The 9,472-nt window shown below is 40.0% G+C and overlaps 1 non-coding gene across 1 annotated transcript; it reads right to left on the reverse strand.

Annotated features, from left to right (window-relative positions):
- Nucleotides 1-756: 756 nt before the first annotated feature.
- LOC116554680 lies at nucleotides 757-897 on the reverse strand. Its single transcript, XR_004270272.1, has one exon. It is a non-coding gene; the product is annotated as a U4 spliceosomal RNA (small nuclear RNA).
- Between the last annotated feature and the right edge of the window lie 8,575 nt (nucleotides 898-9,472).

The following is a 9,472-nucleotide window of genomic DNA, read 5'->3' on the forward strand; positions in this document are numbered from 1 at the left end:
TATTTAAAAGGCAGGTGAAATTCCATTACTGCCAATTTATAGAAGCATGCATTTCATAATGGCAAAAGCAAGGCCTAATGCAGCCAGCATGTAGCCCTGTTTTCTGGCTGTTTTATCTTGCAGATAATGTCACCAAAGTATAATTTTGCCATTTTGCTTAGAACTTATATAGTGGGCCCAGATAAGGTCCACAGAGTACCACATCAAGGCTTGGGATAGATTCACCAGGGTCTGAAAAACAACTGAAAAGAAATTGCATTCTGAATCATAAGGATTTGTTTCATCCTATATTTTTAAATTAATATGATAATAGCAAACCTTCAGCTGTATAATTAAGATATAGATATAGGTGGTTTTCACACGGGATTTTTTTCTTATGTGAAAAATTCAACTCTCAGCTTTAGAACTGTACCTCTTCAGGTCCCCATGAAAACCTCTGTGGGTAATTATTTGACAAGTGCTGAGAGATTTTCTAATTTCTCTCCCTCTCGGTCCACTCTTCTTCAGTACACCAAATAACCTTTTAAATATTTAAGTCTGATTCCAGCATTCTGATTAGGAACATTTCAATGGAATTTTATCCCATTCAACTTACACTAAGGGCCATATTCCAAACCATGCTCCACAGTACTCTATACCAGCAGGATGCATTCATTTTGATTTCAGGACCCCTTTATATTCTTAAACATTATTGAGGTTCTCCAGAATACTTTGTTTACATGAGTTATATCTATTGATAATTTTTTTTTTATTCAGTCTCCATAGAGACTGTCAAAAATTGCCAATGCCGACTATGTTTCAAGTCGTCATGGCGGGATATTGGGAAAAGTTTTCAATTAGCAGTAATCGTGCCTCAGACAAACCTCATTGGCTATGATACTGCCACTGCACAAAGCTCTATTGATAATTATTATACTAAAAAAGCAAAATTTAAAAACATTTACTTGGTAATTTACTTGAAAATAATAGTAATCTACAATATACATATTTAATAAAAAACTATAATTTTCAAAACAAAAAAGTATTGAAAATAATAATATTGCTCTATATTTTTATCAATTTCCTTAATGTTTAGCTTAACAGAATTTGGGTGGATTCTCATACCTAGTTTTTCATTTAATTTATTGCAATCCCATATGTCCTTAGTCTTGAACGCTCAGGTCTACTTCACTCAGATCTCTTTAAATGGGTGTTTCTTTTCCATCCACTTACATAGTCACTCTTTTTTCCCATTACCCTGTTTTACTTTCTCCATAATATTTAAAACTATGCAAAATGATATTATCTATGTTTGCGTTTATCATCCATCAGTACCCACTCAATTGTAAGCTCCACTTAGGCAAGGACCTTGCCTTATAAACCATTGCCTATTAGTTTTCTGTTGTTGTTTAACTACCCCCAAATTTAGCAGCTTAAAACAGCAAAGATTTATTATCTCCCAGGCTCTTCAGGTCAGGAACGTAGATGTGGCTTAGCTGGGTTCCTCTGGCACAAGCCCTCTCCTGAGGTTGCAGTCAAGTTAGGAGGAAAGATTTGCTCTCGAGCTCATGCCTGCAAGCTTAGATGATCTGCTTTCAAGCTAATTCACATGGGCCAGGGATGCTTCCCTGTATGTAACTGGCATTTTCTCGGGTGAGAAAGAGTATCCAAAACAGAAGCCACAGTATTTTCATAATTTAATCTTGGAAGTGATGTCCCACCCCACTTGCCATTTTGTTTGTCAGAAGAGTCACTAGGTCTAGCCCACACTCAAGGAGAGGGGATTACAGGGTAAATAATAAGTGGCAAAAGACATTGGGGGCTGAGATGCTAACCAACATCAACTGTACCCTGAGGGCATAGCACAGCATCTGGCACACAGTAGGTGCTTAGTGAATACTTGTTGCATGAGCATAGTGCCCATGAAACGTTCAGAGGGTTTGGTTTGGTTTTCCGAGCAGATGGGGGTCATTTTCCTTGGAAAGTTTTTAAAATCTATGCTATTATTCAGGGCTTCTCTAGTACATTGTGTTATTTAGGTAGTTGGTATGAGCTTACATAGAAGGGAAAATAGTAATTTCTTTTATGGGATAAGAAGACTTGTTGCTGGTGCCTTCTGAGGCTTAACGTAAGAAAGTGGTTGAATATATTAGTCCAAGGCTGTGAGGTGTTCCTGCAAAGGAAATAGAAAGAATAATATGTTTCACCCATTCTTCATCTTATATAAAATTTTACCATCTAGAGAGGTTGCACTTTGTGGGGCCATTGTTCTCTTCTGATATCTTGGTTTGACATCCCTAGGGCAAGGAACATATTGAGTTGTCTGGCTGACTACATTTTTTCTAAGATGTAGTAATTGCAATTCATTAATGTAATTTACAATAAACAATTGTAAGCATTTTCTAAAAAATGTAATATGGCTGAATTTTATTTTATGACGTAGAATTGCCTGATGTATTGTAATACTATTTTAGGTCTTTTGATGGAAATTATAGCTAGTTTTCACTCTTAGTCACTATATAATAATATTGTTTTTACACTTGCGTCTTGGACTGTACATATTGATTGATTATTAGTATGAATCAGTTTTAAAATGATTTCCTCCATGATGTTTAGCTGGGAGGGTTTGGTAATTTCAATTAAGAATGAGAATGAAGGAACAGGTACTTTCAAAAAATTAAAATTAAGTCTGGCCTCGATATCTGGTCAACAAAGGGGTGCCCTAAGAACAGTGTAAGCCTGAAAAAGCAGGTTTCTAAATCAATTGAGAAAAAAGGGATGGTGTATTCCAGAGACCAAATAAACTGATTTTACTGTTTTACCTGGGGTTTTTCAAGTGTAGATAATGTAGACATCATGGATGGAGGTTTTTTCCAGCAGGCTTCTCATAATGATGGGGTGACCCTATGGGATTTCTCCAAGTGCCCTAACTTGGGCAGAGTGATCTGATTTAAGAACACACATTTTGGTGTCAGAGAGATATGGACTTAATTCTCTGCCCTGTCATTTTTGACCATTAGTGGAGGACATAATTCCTATTCTTTATAATTGTTAAAAAGATCATGTGGGAAAATACATGTGAAACAAATGCCTGACATGTACACTAGGTGTACAATATTTGCAGCTCTCTATCCTCAGCTGAGGTTTGGCAGAACACAGAAATCTTGCTAACACATTTTAGAGTTCTTTTTTTGTGGACACATTCAGATTTTAATCAAGCTTGTATTTTTTTCCCCATTTATTTATTTTATTGCATTTTAGGTTTTGGGGTACATGTGAAGAACATGCAGAATTGTTGCATAGGTACACACGTGGCAGTGTGATTTGCTGCCTTCCTCCCCATCACCGACATCTGGCATTTCTCCCCTTGCTATCTCTCCCCAGCTCCCCACCCCCCACCGTCCCTCCCCTATTTCCCCCCCAACTGACCCCAGTGTGTAGTGCTCCCCTCCCTGTGTCCATGCGTTCTCATTGTTCAACACCCGCCTATGAGTGAGAACATGTGGTGTTTGATCTTCTGCTCTTCTGTCAGTTTGCTGAGAATGATGGTTTCCAGGCTCATCCATGTCCCTACAAAGGACCCAAACTCATCGTTTTTGATGGCTGCATAATATTCCATGGTGTATATGTGCCACATTTTCCCTATCCAGTCTATCGTCGAAGGGCATTTGGGTTGGTTCCAGGTCTTTGCTATTGTAAACAGTGCTGCAATGAACATTCATGTGCACGTGTCCTTATAGTAGAATGATTTGTAATCCTTTGGATATATACCCAGTAATGGGATTGCTGGGTCAAATGCAATTTCTATTTCTAGGTCCTTGAGGAATCGCCACACTGTCTTCCACAATGGTTGAACTAATTTACACTCCCACCAACAGTGCAAAAGTGTTCCTATTTCTCCACATCCTCTCCAGCATCTGTTGTTTCCAGATTTTTTAATGATTGCCATTCTAACTGGCGTGAGATGGTATCTCAATGTTGTTTTGATTTGCATTTCTCTGATGACCAGTGATGATGAGCATTTTTCATACGTTTGTTGGTCTCATGTATGTCTTCTTTTGTAAAGTGTCTGTTCATATCTTTTGCCCATTTTTGAATGGGCTTGTTAGTTTTTTTCCTGTAAATCTGTTTTAGTTCTTTGTAAATTCTGGATATCAGCCCTTTGTCAGATGGGTAAACTGCAAAAATTTTTCCCATTCTATTGGTTGCCGATTCACTGTAATGACTGTTTCTTTTGCTGTGCAGAAGCCGTGGAGTTTGATTAGGTCCCATTTGTCTATTTTGGCTTTTGTTGTCAATGCTTTTCATGTTTTGGTCATGAAGTCCTTGTCTATACCTATGTCCTGAATGGTTTTGCCTAGATTTTCTTCTAGGGTTTTTATGGTGTTAGGTCTTAGGTTTAAGTCTTTAATCCATCTGGAGTTAATTTTAGTGTAGATGTCAGGAAGGGGTCCAGTTTCTGCTTTCTGCACATGGCTAGCCAGCTTTCTCAACACCATTTATTGAACAGGGAATCCTTTCCCCATTGCTTGTTTTTGTCTGGTTTGTCAAAGATCAGATGGTTGTAGATATGTTGTGTTGCCTCTGAGACCTCTGTTCTGTTCCATTGGTCTATATCTCTGTTTTGGTACCAGTACCATGCTGTTTTGATTACTGTAGCCTTGTAATAAGTTTGAAGTCTGGTAGTGTGATGCCTCCCGCTTTGTTCTTTTTGCTTAGAATTGACTTGGCTATGCGGGCTCTCTTTTGATTCCATATGAAGTTTAAGGTGATTTTTTCCAGTTCTGCAAAGAAGGTCATTGGTAGCTTGATGGGGATAGCATTGAATCTGTAAATTACTTTGGGCAGTATGGCCATTTTCACGATATTGATTCTTCCTAACCATGAACATGGAAAGTTTCTTCATCTGTTTGTGTCCTCTCTTATTTCGTTGTGCAGTGGCTTGTAGTTCTCCTTGAAGAGGTCCATTACGTTCCTTGTTAGTTGTATTCCTAGGTATTTTATTCTCTTTGTGGCAATTGTGAATGGAAGTTTGTTCTTGATTGGCTTTCTTTAAGTCTGTTATTGGTGTATAGGAATGCATGTGATTTTTGCACATTGATTTTGTATCCTGAGAGTTTGCTGAACTTGCTTATCAGTTTCAGGAGATTTGGGGCTGAGACGATGGGGTCTTCTGGATATACAATCATGTCGTCTGCAAATAGAGACAATTTGACTTCCTCCTTTCCTATTTGAATGCCCTTTATTTCTTTTTCTTGCCAGATTGCTCTGGCTAGAACTTTTAATACTATATTGAATAGCAGTGGTGAGAGAGGGCATCCTTTTCTGGTGCCACATTTCAAGGGGAATGCTTCCAGTTTTTGCCCATTCAGTATGATATTGGCTGTTGGTTTGTCATAAATAACTTTTATTATTTTGAGATACGTTCCATCAATACCTAGCTTATTGAGGGTTTTTAGCATAAAGGGCTGTTGAATTTTGTCAAAGGCCTTCTCTGCATCAATTGAGATAATCATGTGGTTTTTGTCTTTGTTTCTGTTTATGTGATGAATTACGTTTATAGACTTGCGTATGTTGAACCAGCCTTGCATCCCTGGGATGAAGCCTACTTGATCATGGTGGATAAGCTTTTTGATGTGCTGTTGCAATTGGCTTGTCAGTATTTTATTGAAGATTTTTGCATCTATGTTCATCATGGATATTGGCCTGAATTTTCTTTTCTTGTTGAGTCTCTGCCGGGTTTTGGAATCAGGATGATGTTGGTCTCATAAAATGATTTGGGAAGAATTCCCTCTTTTTGTATTGTTTGGAATAGTTTCAGAAGGAATGGTACCAGCTCCTCTTTGTATGTGTGGTAGAATTCAGCTGTGAACCCGTCTGGACCTGGGCTTTTTTTGGGTGGTAAGCTCTTAATTGCTGCCTCAACTTCAGACCTTGTTATGGGTCTGTTCAGGGTTTTGGTTTCTTCCTGGTTTAGGCTTGGGAGGAGGCAAGTGTCCAGGAATTTATCCATTTCTTCCAGGTTTATTAGTTTATGTGCATAGAGTTGTTCGTAATAATCTCTGATGATGGTTTGAATTTCTGTGGAATCTGTGGTGATATCTCCTTTACCGTTTTTTATTGCATCAATTTGGTTATTCTCTCTTTTCTTTTTTATTAATCTGGCTAGTGGTCTATTTTGTTGATCTCTTCAAAAAACCAGCTCCTGGATTTATTGAGTTTTTTGAAGGGTTTTTTGTGTCTCTATCTCCTTCAGTTCTTCTCTGATCTTAGCTATTTCTTGTCTTCTGCTAGACTTTGAGTTTTTTTGATCTTGCTCCTCTAGCTCTTTCAGTTTTGACGATAGGGTGTCAATTTTTATCTCTCCTTGCTTCTCATGTGGGCACTTATTGCTATATATTTTCCTCTAGAGACTGCTTTAAATGTGTCCCAGAGATTCTGGTATGTTGTGTCTTCATTCTCATTGGTTTCGAAGAACATCTATTTCTGTCTTCATTTCATTGTTTATCCAGTCAACATTCAAGAGTGAGTTGTTCAGTTTCCATGAAGCTGTGCGGTTCTGGGTTAGTTTTTGAATTCTGAGTTCTAACTTGATTGCACTGTGTTCTAAGAGAGTGTTTGTTATGATTTCCGTTCTTTTGCATTTGCTGAGGAGTGACTCACTCCCAATTATGTGGTCAGTTTTAGAGTAGGTGTGATGTGGTGCTGAGAAGAATGTACATTCTGTGGATTTGGGGTGGAGAGTTCTGTAAATGTCTATTAGGTTTGCTTGGTCCAGGTCTGAGTTCAAGTCCTGGATATCCTTGTTAATTTTCTATCTGGTTGATCTGTCTAATGTTGACAATGGGGTGTTAAAGTCTCCCACTATTATTGTGTGGGAGTCTAAGTCTCTTTATAAGTCATTAAGAACTTGCCCTATGTATCTGGGTGCTCCTGTATTGGGTGCGTATATATTTAGGATCGTTAGCTCTTCTTGTTGCATTGATCGTTTTACCATTATGTAATGTCCTTCTTTGTCTCTTATGATCTTTGTTGCTTTAAAGTCTAATTTATCAGAGATGAGAATTGCAACTCCTGCTTTTTTTTGCTCTCCATTTGCTTGGTAAATCTTCCTCCATCCCTTTATTTTGAGCCTTTGTGTATCCTTGCATGTGAGATGGGTTTCCTGGATACAGCACACCGATGGGTTTTGTCTTTTTATCCAATTTGCCAGTCTGTGTCTTTTGATGGGGGCATTTAGTCCATTTACATTTAGGGTTAATATTGTTATGTGCGAATTTGATACTGCCATTTTGGTGCTAGCTGGGTGTTTTGCCCTTTAGTTGATGCAGATTCATCATTGTGTTGATTCTCTTTACCTTTTGACATGTTTTTGGAGTGGCTGGTACTTCTTGTTCCTTTATATGTGTAGAGCCTCTTTCAGGAGCTCTTGTAAAGCTGGCCTGGTGGTGACAAAATCTCTGCGTACTTGCATATTCCCAAAGGATTTTATTTTTCCTTCACTTGTGAAGCTTAGTTTGGCTGGATAGGAGACTCTGGGTTGAAAGTTCTTTTCTTTAAGGATGTTGAATATTGGCCCCCACTCTTTTCTGGCTTGTAGGGTTTCTGCTGAGAGATCTGCTGTGAGTCTGATGGGCTTCCCTTTGTGGGTAACCTGACCTTTCTCTCTGGCTGCCCTTAGTATTTTCTCCTTCATTTCAACCCTGGTGAATCTGATGATTATGTTCCTTGGGGTTGCTCTTCTTGACAAATATCTTTGTGGTGTTCTCTGTATTTCCTGGACTTGAATGTTTGTCTGCCTTGCTAGGTTGGGGAAGTTTTCCTGGATAATATCCTGAAGAGTATTTTCCAGCTTGGATTTATTCTCTTCGTTGCATTCAGGTACGCCTATCAAACGTAGATTAGGTCTTTTCACATAGTCCTACATTTCTTGGAGATTTTGTTCATTCCTTTTTACCCTTTTTTCTCCATTCTTGCCTTCCCGTTTTATTTCATTGAGTTCGTTTTCAACCTCTGATATCCTTTCTTCTGCTTGGTCAATTCGGCTGCTGATACTTGTGCATGCTTCGTGAAGTTCTCGTGTTGCGTTTTTCAGCTCCATCAGTTCACTTATATTCCTTTCTAATTTGTCCATTCTTGCTAGCATTTTGTCAAATCTTTTTTCAAGGTTCTTAGTTTCTTTGCATTTGGTTAGAACATGTTCTTTTAGTTCACAGAAGTTTCTTACTACCCACCTTCTGAAGTCTGATTCTGTCATTTCATCACACTCCTTCTCCATCCAACCTTGTTCCCTTGCTGGTGAGGAGTTGTGATCCCTTGTAGGAGGAGAGGTGTTCTGGTTTCGGGTGTTTTTATCATTTTTGCACTGGTTTTTTCCCATCTTTAAGGATTTATCCACCTGTCGACTTTGTAGTTGCTGGCTTTCAGATTGGGTCTCAAATCTTTCAGATTGACGTTCTGTTTGTTGATGATGAGGTTATTTCTGTTTCTTAGTTTTCCTTCTGACAGCCTGGTCCCTCTGCTGTAGGTCTATTGAGGTTCACTCCAGGCCCTGCTTGCCTGGGGCTCACCTGCAGCAGCTGCTGAACAGTAAAGGTTGTTATCAGTTTTCGTCTGCTGCTATCTTTGTCCCAGAAGGATACCCGCCTAGTGTCAATCTGATCTCTCCTTTATGAGGTGTCTCTTTGGATACATAGGGGTCAGGGAGCCACTTGAGGAGACGGTCTCGTCTTTATAGGAGCTCAAATGCTGAGCTGTGTGCTCTGTTGTTTATTCAGAGCTGCTGGGCAGGTACGTTTAGGTCTGCTGCAACAGAACTCATAAACTGCTTTTTGTTCCTAGGTGCTCTGTCCCAGGGATTTAGGGCTTTATGAGTTTCAGTTACGCTGCTGCCTTTTTTTTTTTTTTTTCTTTCCCCTCAGAGCTGCCCTGCCCAGCAAGGAGGCAGCCTAGTCACTGTCTGTGTGTAGAGGCTTTGCTGAGCTGCTGTGGGCTCCGCCCAGCTGCCGAGTGAACTTCCCTGCAGTCCTGTTTATATGGGTGTAGTTAGAACTGCCTTGGCGATGGTGGCCCACCTCTATTGAGGTGGAGTCTCTCTGCAGTGGCGGGTTGCCTTGCCAACGGCGGGCTGCCTCAGCAATGGTGGGTTGCCTTGGCAATGGCGGGCTACCTCAGCATTGGCTGACTACCTCCATAGTGGCGGGCTGCCTCGTTAATGGCGGACACCCCTCCCCCACAGAGCTGGACCATCCAGGGTTCAGCTGTGCTTGCTGTGAAACTCTCAATCCAGAGTTTGTGGTTGCTGTTCTTTTGTGGGGGTGGGACCAGCCAAGCCTGATCGCCTGGCTCCCTGCCTCAGAGCCTTTTTTAAGTTGGTGTTCCAGTCGCCTGTTGAAGAGGCACCGGGGTCTGTTTGTTTTCCCCTGTGGCCACTCACTGCGCTGGCTTAAACAGTGGCACTGAGGTTTGTGGCTCTTTTTTTTTTTTTTTTTTT

The sequence above is a fragment of the Sapajus apella genome, unplaced genomic scaffold, assembly GCF_009761245.1.
Source record: "Sapajus apella isolate SASKATOON/1434 unplaced genomic scaffold, GSC_monkey_1.0 scaffold1, whole genome shotgun sequence".
Taxonomy (NCBI): Eukaryota; Metazoa; Chordata; class Mammalia; order Primates; family Cebidae; genus Sapajus; species Sapajus apella.